Here is a 10,444-nt window from a genome sequence, read left to right as displayed (position 1 = left end):
TGGTTCCAGAAACGAAAAAAAATGAAGAAATAAATCGAATCAAATGGAATCATCCACAACAAAATACACCTTCATCTTCTTCTTCTTCTTCTTCGGATCCATTTGGATATTATATGAATATTTTTTTTGAGGGAAAAGACAGAGAAAAAAAATGGTAAATTTAATTATTATCATTAAATATCATGCTCATCATCATTATTATCAAACTTTAACCATTCCATAATGATGGAATGATCCACACACTGATATGGATCACATCATCATCATCATCATCAACGACGAAGCTATAATCATCATTTCATTTCAACCATACATCCATCCATCCATCCATCCAAAGCACATCAAAAAATTTGATGGAGAATCATTAAGTGAAGAAGAGAATATATCAAAAGGCATTAAATATAATGACCAATGAGAATGGATGAATTCCATGGATTCATATTTTCTTTCACATATCAACCAACCAACCAACCAACAAACCGACCAAACAGCAACAAAAGAGCCAGAAAAAAAATGATCCAATGTATGAATACTATACTTACGTTTTGTGACTGTGTGGTGTAATGTTTTGATGTGTTTCGTTTTTTTTTCTCCACTCTGTTTGTTTGTTTGTTTGTTCTTCATCGTTTTTTTTTTCATTTCTCTTGGCTCCTGATATAATTAATGACGATTGTATCAGTTAGTTGGTTGGTTTTTTTTTTTTTTTTTTTTGAATGAAATGAAATCATAATGTGTCTGTATGTGTGTATGTGCGAGGGAGGGAGAGAGAGAGCGAAAAAAACATCATCATCATCAATGGAGAAAACAAAAAAAGAAAGAAAGAAAATTATTATTATCATTAGCAGAGAAAAAAGCTAATGAATTAAAATATTGAAATGATGCACGGAATTTATTTTTTTCGCTCTCTCTCTCTCACTTTTTCGTTGTTCATTAAGTCATTTAATAGCTGGCTATTCGTTATGAATTTTTAGATGAATCAAATAGAAGAAAAAAAGTTCTGTTTGTGTTTTCGTGTGTGTATGTGGATGAAAGATAGATAGATAGACATGAAAAAATCATCATCATCATCATCATCAAATCAACGAAATGAACAAGATGAACATTGCCAAAAAAAAGAAAGAGAAAGAAAAACAGATATTATACCCCGCACGACGCCAATGCCATACCAATGTCAATATTAAACTCTTGTTTGAAAATACACACACACACACACACGGTATCCTTATGATGATGACGACTGAAGGTTGAAACAAATACACACACACACACACACAGATATAAAAAAAAATTGTGGACCTATCTAAACCTGCTGAGTGTCTGAGTGTCCAGGATTAACGTCGTCATCATCATCATCATCATCATCATTGACGATGACGACGACGACGACGACGTTACTTATTCACCATTATCCATTGCCATCATCATCATCATCAACAGCATCAGGGCCCTGGTGTGCGTGTGATTTGGATCCAAGAATCCATATAAACACATACACACACACACAAAACATAATGACGGTAATAACAATTTATCATTAAAACATATACCAGAAAAAGAGAACCGTCGTTGGTGATATGATGATGATGATGATGAGGATGATAGTGTGATGTGGTATAAACATTTCGAATGTTCCAAATACAAAACTGACAGGGAGAATCAGTATTATTTTATTATATAACCAATGAATGAATGAATGAAAAAGAGAGAAAGAGGAACCCAAACAATCATCATCATCATCATCATCATCATCATAATCAATGATAGGGATGAATAATCGAGAACCATAAAGAAAAAAAAACGATAAAATATATTTGATGTTTTGGGTGTTAGAATGAATGAATGAATGAATGGAAAGAATCCCACAGACACCAATATGAAAATGAAAACCGAATGGAATCTTGGATATTGAATTGAGGCTCAGGTTTGTTTGTGTATGCATGTGTGTGTATAGTGGGGATGTTTTTGTTTGTCTGACAAAATCAAAATGAATGGTTAAAATAAATTTTGTTGATGATTTCATTGTGTGTGTGTGTGTATGTAGAATGATTATTGACAGTTTGTATGTAATAATGTCACTCAATTCATAATAATCACACACACACCCTACCACAATTCAGGCAATTCAGGTTGGATTTCTTTTTTTTTACCACTCCAAACAAAATAGCAGCAGTGAAAAATATTAGAATTTTCATCTATATTGACGAATGTTTATCATCATCATCATCATCATCATCATCTTGATCATCATGATCATGGTTGCATCATCAAAAATGATCCAACATGGAACAACAAGATTTGAAAAAATGATGCAAAATTTTTGGTCGTCGTATAAAACATACACACACACAACAATACGACGTGCCAGTCATTAATGGCAGACATCGATCTTCAAGCCATTCAGCCATCACGTTTTTTTATTGTAGTAATCGTTTTCGATCTATCACACCAGTGTGTTTGTGTGTGTGTGTTTGTATTTCATTTATATATAAAAAATTGAATGAATGCTATGTTGATGTTAAATGATTTCAAATGGAACAACAACAACAACAACACGAACATATCAAAGAAAATTATCAATAGGGATGGATGGATGGATGGATGGAATTAAACCACTAAAGCAAAATCAAAATAGGGGCGACATTTGTTTTGTTTTGTGTTTTACGTTGCATATAGCATCGGTGTACACACACTGCACACAGAAAAAAAAGGAAAATAAATGACTTTTTTCTTCATTCATTTATTGACGGTACACACACACACAAATAGGGGGTAGGAATGAAAAAAAAAAATTTTTTTTGAACAACCCGAAAACCTGAATACCATCCATGTACAATGTGGAATCAGCATCATTTTTTTCTGGTTACTCATTTTATTTTTCAACCAAAAAAAAAAATGAAAAAAAATGGAAACAGTCAATCAGAATGATCAGATCGTGATCCATGATGATGATGATGATGATTCGTCGTACCAAACAAACCAACTTAATGATGATAAAATTCTATCCTGTCACTCATAGATGCATCACACACACAAATGCATTCACTTAATCGTATATCATAGGCCATATATAAATTCGTAATAAATGATAAATGGTCATCATCATCATGTGTCGTGTAGCGAAATAATAAAAAAAAAAAAATTCTAGGACCCATTATTAACAATTTCCCTCCTACCACCACCACCACCACCATTCTCTTTGTCTCCATAAATATACATTCATTCATATATGGCGTGTGTGTGTGTGTGTTTAATAATTTATCTTTTTTTTTTTCTTCATCATCATCATCATTGGTGTGTATGCTCAATTCTTTAATACTAGGATGTGTGTGTGTGTATGTATGTATGCCATTCATTTCATTTTCCATTCCATACATTTGGAAACATTCATTCATTCCATTCGTTTTTTTTCATTTTATTTCATTCATAATTCCAAAATCAAAAAAAAAAAAAATTCTCTGGTTATGAAATGAACATCATAGAATTCAGGATCATTTTTTTCCATTTGAGTAACATACACTTTGAGGCTCATCATCATTACCATCATCCAACTGCCAACCATCAAAATGATGATGATGATGATGATGATGAAGATTTGGACCAAATGAATCACATTTACATCATTATTGTCGGAGAGAAGGAAAAAAAATTGTAAAAGTTTCGTTGGTATGTCTGTGTGTGTGATTCAAATGATATGGACTGATGGCATGTATGCATGTGCGAATACCTAAAATGGTCACATAATTATTCTTGCCACTACGAAAAAAAAAATTGATAATAAAAAAAAAAACAAACATCCACCACCACATTTCTTTCAATTCATTAAGATTTGTAGATTCAAATCCTGTTGTTGTTCACAATTCTCTCAATTGGTGGCGTTAGTTTTGGTGATGAAAAAAAAAAATTTTTTTTTTTGACAAAAAAAATGGACCTGTCATCATCATTATAAAATTCTGAAATTTCACATTTCTTAACACTGGTAACAAAAACAAAACAAAACAAAAAACAACAATTATCTGTTTTATTAAAATGTAACAAAAAAAAGTGTCAATTCAAGTGTGTGTGTGTGTGTGTGTGACAATTGGAAAAAAAATTCAAATTCAAAGAATATTCTATTTAGATTATTATTATTATAATGATTCTTGATGTTTCTTATTGCAAAAATGTTGTAATTAATTTTCGTGTAGAGAGGGGGGTAAATATTTTCTCTGTTCATGTGCTATATATATATTGTTCTGAGACAAAATAAAGGAAAAAAACATTAGAAAATGAAATGTAAGAATATAGAATCAAGATGATGATGATGATGATGATGATATTAGTTTGTTAGTTAGTTAGTCGTGAAAATAACATGCAAACATTTAAGATAAATGAGAGCGAGAGAGAGAGAGAGAGAGAGACTATTATATTATTACACACAAATATATACGTTAAACTCATTTATTTATTTTTTTTGGTGTAGAAAAAAAAAACCTTGTGTGTGTGTGTGTGTGTATGTGAAATTTTCATAACATTTACCATTTTAGATTCATACATATATATATATGTGTAATAATAATATGTATTCTAACGATAGATGGATGGATGGATGTGGATAAATTCAACACACACACACACACACAAAAACCAAATGGATCCATGCAAACACACACACATACAGACAAAGAAGACCTAGGCAGCCAGCCAGGCAGGCAAATATACATTAATTTTGACATTCTCGTCATTAAATTCAGACAGGCAGGCATCACTTACAGTATGTATGTGTGTGTATGTGTGTATTGTATATATGGCTAAGGCTAAACAATTTTTTTTTCTCTTTTTTCACTCATTTTCAACCAGAAAAAAATGTTAACGAAATGAACAAAATAATAAAAAAAAGGAAAAGGAAAAAGGGCCCAGGCATACACACACATACACATGGAGAGAAACATTGGGTTATTATCATTATTAATGGCCAATCATTATTTATATGAAAGCAGCCTTAGCCTATGCTATAACTAGAAGAATGAAAACGACCGAAAATGAATGAAAGTCCTTTTTTTGGCCAAAAAAGAAAGAAAAAAAAAGATTAAAAGGAAGAAAATCTACACTTTTTTTCATCAATTTTTTTTTCTTCATGGATCCTTTAAACCAAACACACGAACCAGAAAAAAGCCCTAGGACCACGCCATCAAATGATAAAGGGCCATGGAAAAAATGATGATGATGATGATGCCCTAGGATGACAATAATGTAAATGATGATGATTTGATGCCATTGCTGATGTTTCAATTGGACGAATCAAATCAAATCAAATCAAACCAAATCAAGTCAAATCAAATCAAAAAAAGGTTGAATAAATTTAAATTCAAATGAATCATGCGCAATCAACAACAACAAAAAAAATTTTTTTTTTCATTTTCATTGAAACCTATAGATCAGTATGGACGTTTTGTTTTGATTTTTTTTTCTTGTTGCTCTGTTTTGTTATTATTCATTTATATTTCTGAAACATGATTCTGACATTTTTAGCCATTATGACCAAGAAGGACAATTGTTATCGTTTTTTTTTGACAAATAGCCCATATAGATGGAAAGAAATATAAACATGGTATAAAAATGACACGTCCATATATTGCAGATTTCTTTTTCGTTTTTTTTTGCGAAGAGAAAGAAATATTGTTATGACCAAAAAATGGATCTCATAATAAAAAAAAATTCGGTGGTACATTCATTGATTATGATGATGATGATGATGATGAAACAATTATATACACTCACACACACTGAGATATACATCAAAGTTTGAGCTATTATGCAAACACACACACACACACACTCAATGAACCATATTGCTCTATGTGAATCACAAAAAAAAAAATGAATTGAATGACGTTGACGTCAGTGGAAACAAAAAAAAAAATAAAATAAAATGAAAAGACTAGAAAACTATATATAAAATGATGATGAAGAAAATGATAAATATCCTTTTCCTTGTCATTGACAGCCAAAACATTTGACTGGCAGGCAGGCAGGCAGGCAAGCAGGATCGGTTCATTTTTTTTTTATAAATCGGTTATATGGTATCGGTTGGTTTTGTTTTGGTTAGTATAGCCTTTGATCCAAAATGAGTGAACAAAAAAAAAAAAATTCAATTCGTAACCATCAAATAAAATGAAATTTTCTTTGTAAGGTTCATATAAATGTAATATATTTAAACCTGGAAATAATAAATATAGTGAAATAGATAGATATACGGATGGGGGATAGGACACGTGTTCATTTGAGCATAAAGATTGTATACATAAATATTATTCGGGTGGGTTGTAACCTTCGTCATCATCATCATCATCATTATATTTCATTATCGATCAGTTTTCATTAATTCATGGATCTTTTGATATATTATTATGACCAGGTAGTATAGAAAAAGAGAGAGAGAGAGAGAGAGGGAAAAGAATGAGATCTCAAATCGATTATTGATCGAAATGGATGAAAACGAAAACAACAACAACAACAACAACAACAAGTCGTATATCACAAATTATTTTATTTATTTTTTTCGTATCGTTTTCCACAAAGTGATTAATCGATTTATTGGATCAATCGGATTCATAATAGAAAAAAATGTATATTCATCCACAAGACAAGACAAGGGTAAATATTTTTACATCGACCATCCAAATTAAACCAGATGGATATAATGATCATGATGATGAAGATGATGATATGGTCTTTCCTTGTGAACATGTATGATGATCACCATCATTGAATAATCATCATCATTATCAGGAAAAATGAAATGAAATGAAATGAAAACCAACCGAAACAAACGAATGAAACCACCATCACTAGCACAGGAAAAAAAATAAATATTACATGTGACATGTGACGGACATAAATTTTGTGAGGCCTGACTGTAATTGACATACATAGGAGAAAAAGAAAAATGTCATATATATTTAAGATTCGTTACAAACCGCGTATATTTTGTTTGTTTGTCTTTAAATTTTAGTTTTTTTTTCTCCTGACAATAATAACAATAATGGAAAATGTACCTATGAGTATGAAAATGGACACACACACACACACACGCATATATCGTAAATGTCACATTTAATATGTTTCCCAATAGTAACATTTTGAGGATTAAATTCGTTTGGTTTTATTTCATTTCATTTCATTTCATTTTTTTTTGATGGAAAATCTATCCATCCATCCATTCGACCATCTATCTATCTATCTATCTGTTACATAAACAATCGGGGGTGGTGGTTTCGATTTCAAAACCAAAAAAAAAACACTATGTCTGTGCATAATGATTTCGCAGTAAAGTGAGTTTTAATTTTAGGGTCATAAATTTACTTATTATTATCATAAACAATGAAAGACAAACTAGCTGGACACACACGCACGCACACACAATGACATTGAACATCATTATATTTGTAACGGAAGTGTAAAAGTGTTTGAATAGAATCCCAAGGAATATTTCAGTTGAAAAAAATTCCTTTTCTCATCATCGTCATGATTTTGACAAGGAAAATAAATTTCCAATGAGAGAGAGAGAGAAAGAATGCCCATCAAAACAGAATCGTTATGCATTTTTTTTGCTTTTGTTTCAATTTATTATTGTTTTTGGAATGGAAGAATCAGACATTCAATGGATGAATGAATGAATGTACGAATGAGAGAAAACGAAAAAAAAAAACTAATTAGACGAAACAAACAAATAAACAAAAAAGAAAAAAAAAGTATCCTAACAAAAACATTTGACACATCCGTTACACAACCAATCTATCGCCCTTTCCACCAACACCACCGCCACCACCACCACCCAAAGCTTATTCACATTCACATGTTTATTATTTGTTTTGTTGGCTATGCAATGTGTTGTTTTTTTTTGTTGCAAAGGGGTGTCTATAGAGAGTGAAAAAATTGTGCACCATAAATTACGTCCAGCCATCAATTACAATAACACCTTATGTGTGTGTGTGTGTGTGTGTGTGTGTTATTTTCATTTGAATCAAGCAAGCAAAAAAAGAATCATTTTGAATGGACACATTGAATGACTGACTGACGACTTGGTTGTTACAGTTTTCATTTCTTTCTGTTGGATCGACTATTTCGGGTATGAAAAGAAAGAAAAAAAAACACTGTGTGTCGGTTATTTTGGTTGATGATTTCGTTGTTTTTCATTCTATACACACACACACACACACACAGCTAATGCTCGTCATTTCATTTCATTTCATTTTATGCCATGTCATTCATTCTGGATTCTTTGCCTTTCATTCCTTATAGATTTTATAATAATGTGTGTGTGTATTATATAATAAAAATAAAACGGGAGGACGTTTACTTTATGGAATGGATCGATGCCACATACACATAGAGCCAACAACAACAACAACAACGATAAAAACAACAATCATTTTGATGTTTGTGTGCATGTGTGTGTGTAGATGTGTCAGATGAATGGATCAAATTGGATGGATAGATGGATGGAAAGATCGTTGACTGACTGCTGATGCTTTGGATATTTTGTTATTGTTTGATGTGTGTGTGTGCATGGATTCTATTGCTGATGCTGCTGCTGACACGTTCATATTCATTCATTTGGTCGTCGTCGTCGTCGTCATCATCATCGTTGTCGTCCATTTTCATTATATATATATATGAGTTTTTCAAACATCAAACAACTACTACTTTATTCTATAATCAAAGAGAAAATAAAAATTGTTAGCAAAGATTTGTGCGTGTGTGTGTGTGTGTGATGAGTGAAAATTATAGATATAGTAAAGCAAGCAAAAAAAAAAAAAAAAAAAAAAAATACAAAACAAAACAGCTTTCAGCTATATAGGACAACAATAACAACAACAACAACAAAAATATAGCTGTTATATACGGATACGGATATTGAAATGGATCGTTGTTGTTGTTGTTGTTGTTGTTGTTGTTTTTTGATATCCAAAAAAAAACTATATTAAACGATAAATATAATAGAACGATCAATGATCTTTTTCTCATATTATTATCATTGTTGATTGTTGATTGTTATATATTTCGTTTTATTTCGATCATTATTACTTTATACGTTATTTATGAATTTGTTTCATCAATCGTCAATGAATTTGTTTGTCTGTCTGTCTGTCTGTCTGTCTGTTAATATATTTATCTGATGATGCTAATGTATGTGACACTTTATTTTATTTTTTTTTTCATCCACCCCCGCACACACACACAGAGTGATACAGAGCAAAAAAAAAATTCTATTCCGTTACAATGTATATAAAAAAAAACACATAGAGTGAGTGAATGAAACATTTCCTTTCCCCTCTCCTCCCCATACCCAGCACACATACAACAAATTCACCGAGAAATAAAAAAAAGAAAAAAGTTATATAACAATAATGATAATAATAACAATAAATTACAAACAGGAATGAATATATAAGAATGAACAAAAAAAAATAGAATTGATGCAACAACAATGAGACTGAACGATAGAATCATAAACAAACAACAACAACTTTCAACAACAACAACAATATGGCATCGGCCAATCAAACACATATATATAAATATGAATAACGGAATGTAACAACCATGATACATGGACATTTGAGAAAATGAGAAAATGTTTGAAGAAATGAAATGAAATGAAGAAAAAAAATGAAAATTTAAAATATGAAAAAAAACGACAACGAAAAAGAAGAATACAAAGAATCAGAATCGAGTGAAGCCATATAGAATTATTGTAATAATAAATAAGAAATGGCTTTATGGCAACAACAACAGAATACAAAAAAAAATGAATGAATGAATGAATGAATGTGGCAGAATATAAATTCCAAATTAAGTGGCCGCCAATCTATTATTATACATATATACATGTTACAGACATGTCAAAAAAAAAATAGTGAAAGAAAAAAAAACATGGCCAGGATTTTATTGCTGTTATATATAATGTAATGCATTTATTATTTGCAAAAAAAAAAAGAAAAACGAAAATTGTAAAAAATTGTTTGCTATATTTCACACACACACACACACACACACAATATATCCAGAAGAACAGTAATAACGAACCAAATATAATGATATAATAATAAAAAAAAAATTTTCATTCATTTAATTCATTCAAATGAATCTCAATTTTCTCTCTCTCTCTCTCTCTCTCTCTCTGTGTGTGTGACATATCCGAATGAATGGATATATAAATTGTCATAAATATCATTATGAATACAAACACACGTTGTTTGTTTGGACAAACGACGATTGATTTAAGAAAATATAACCATTCAGAAGGCCAAAAAAAGAAGTTATTTCAGTTTTATTTTCATTGTTTCATAAATGACCAGAATCTAGTGAATATCAAAATCTGGTATCAAATTTTTCATAATCATCATTTTGGATTTGTTTTTGTTTTCATTTTCATTCATTCCAAACAATAAATTTTATACGT

The sequence above is a fragment of the Dermatophagoides farinae genome, chromosome 1 (genome assembly GCF_024713945.1).
Source record: "Dermatophagoides farinae isolate YC_2012a chromosome 1, ASM2471394v1, whole genome shotgun sequence".
NCBI lineage: Eukaryota > Metazoa > Arthropoda > Arachnida > Sarcoptiformes > Pyroglyphidae > Dermatophagoides > Dermatophagoides farinae.
The sequence above is the reverse complement of the archived record's forward strand: the minus strand, read 5'-3'. Positions refer to the sequence as shown.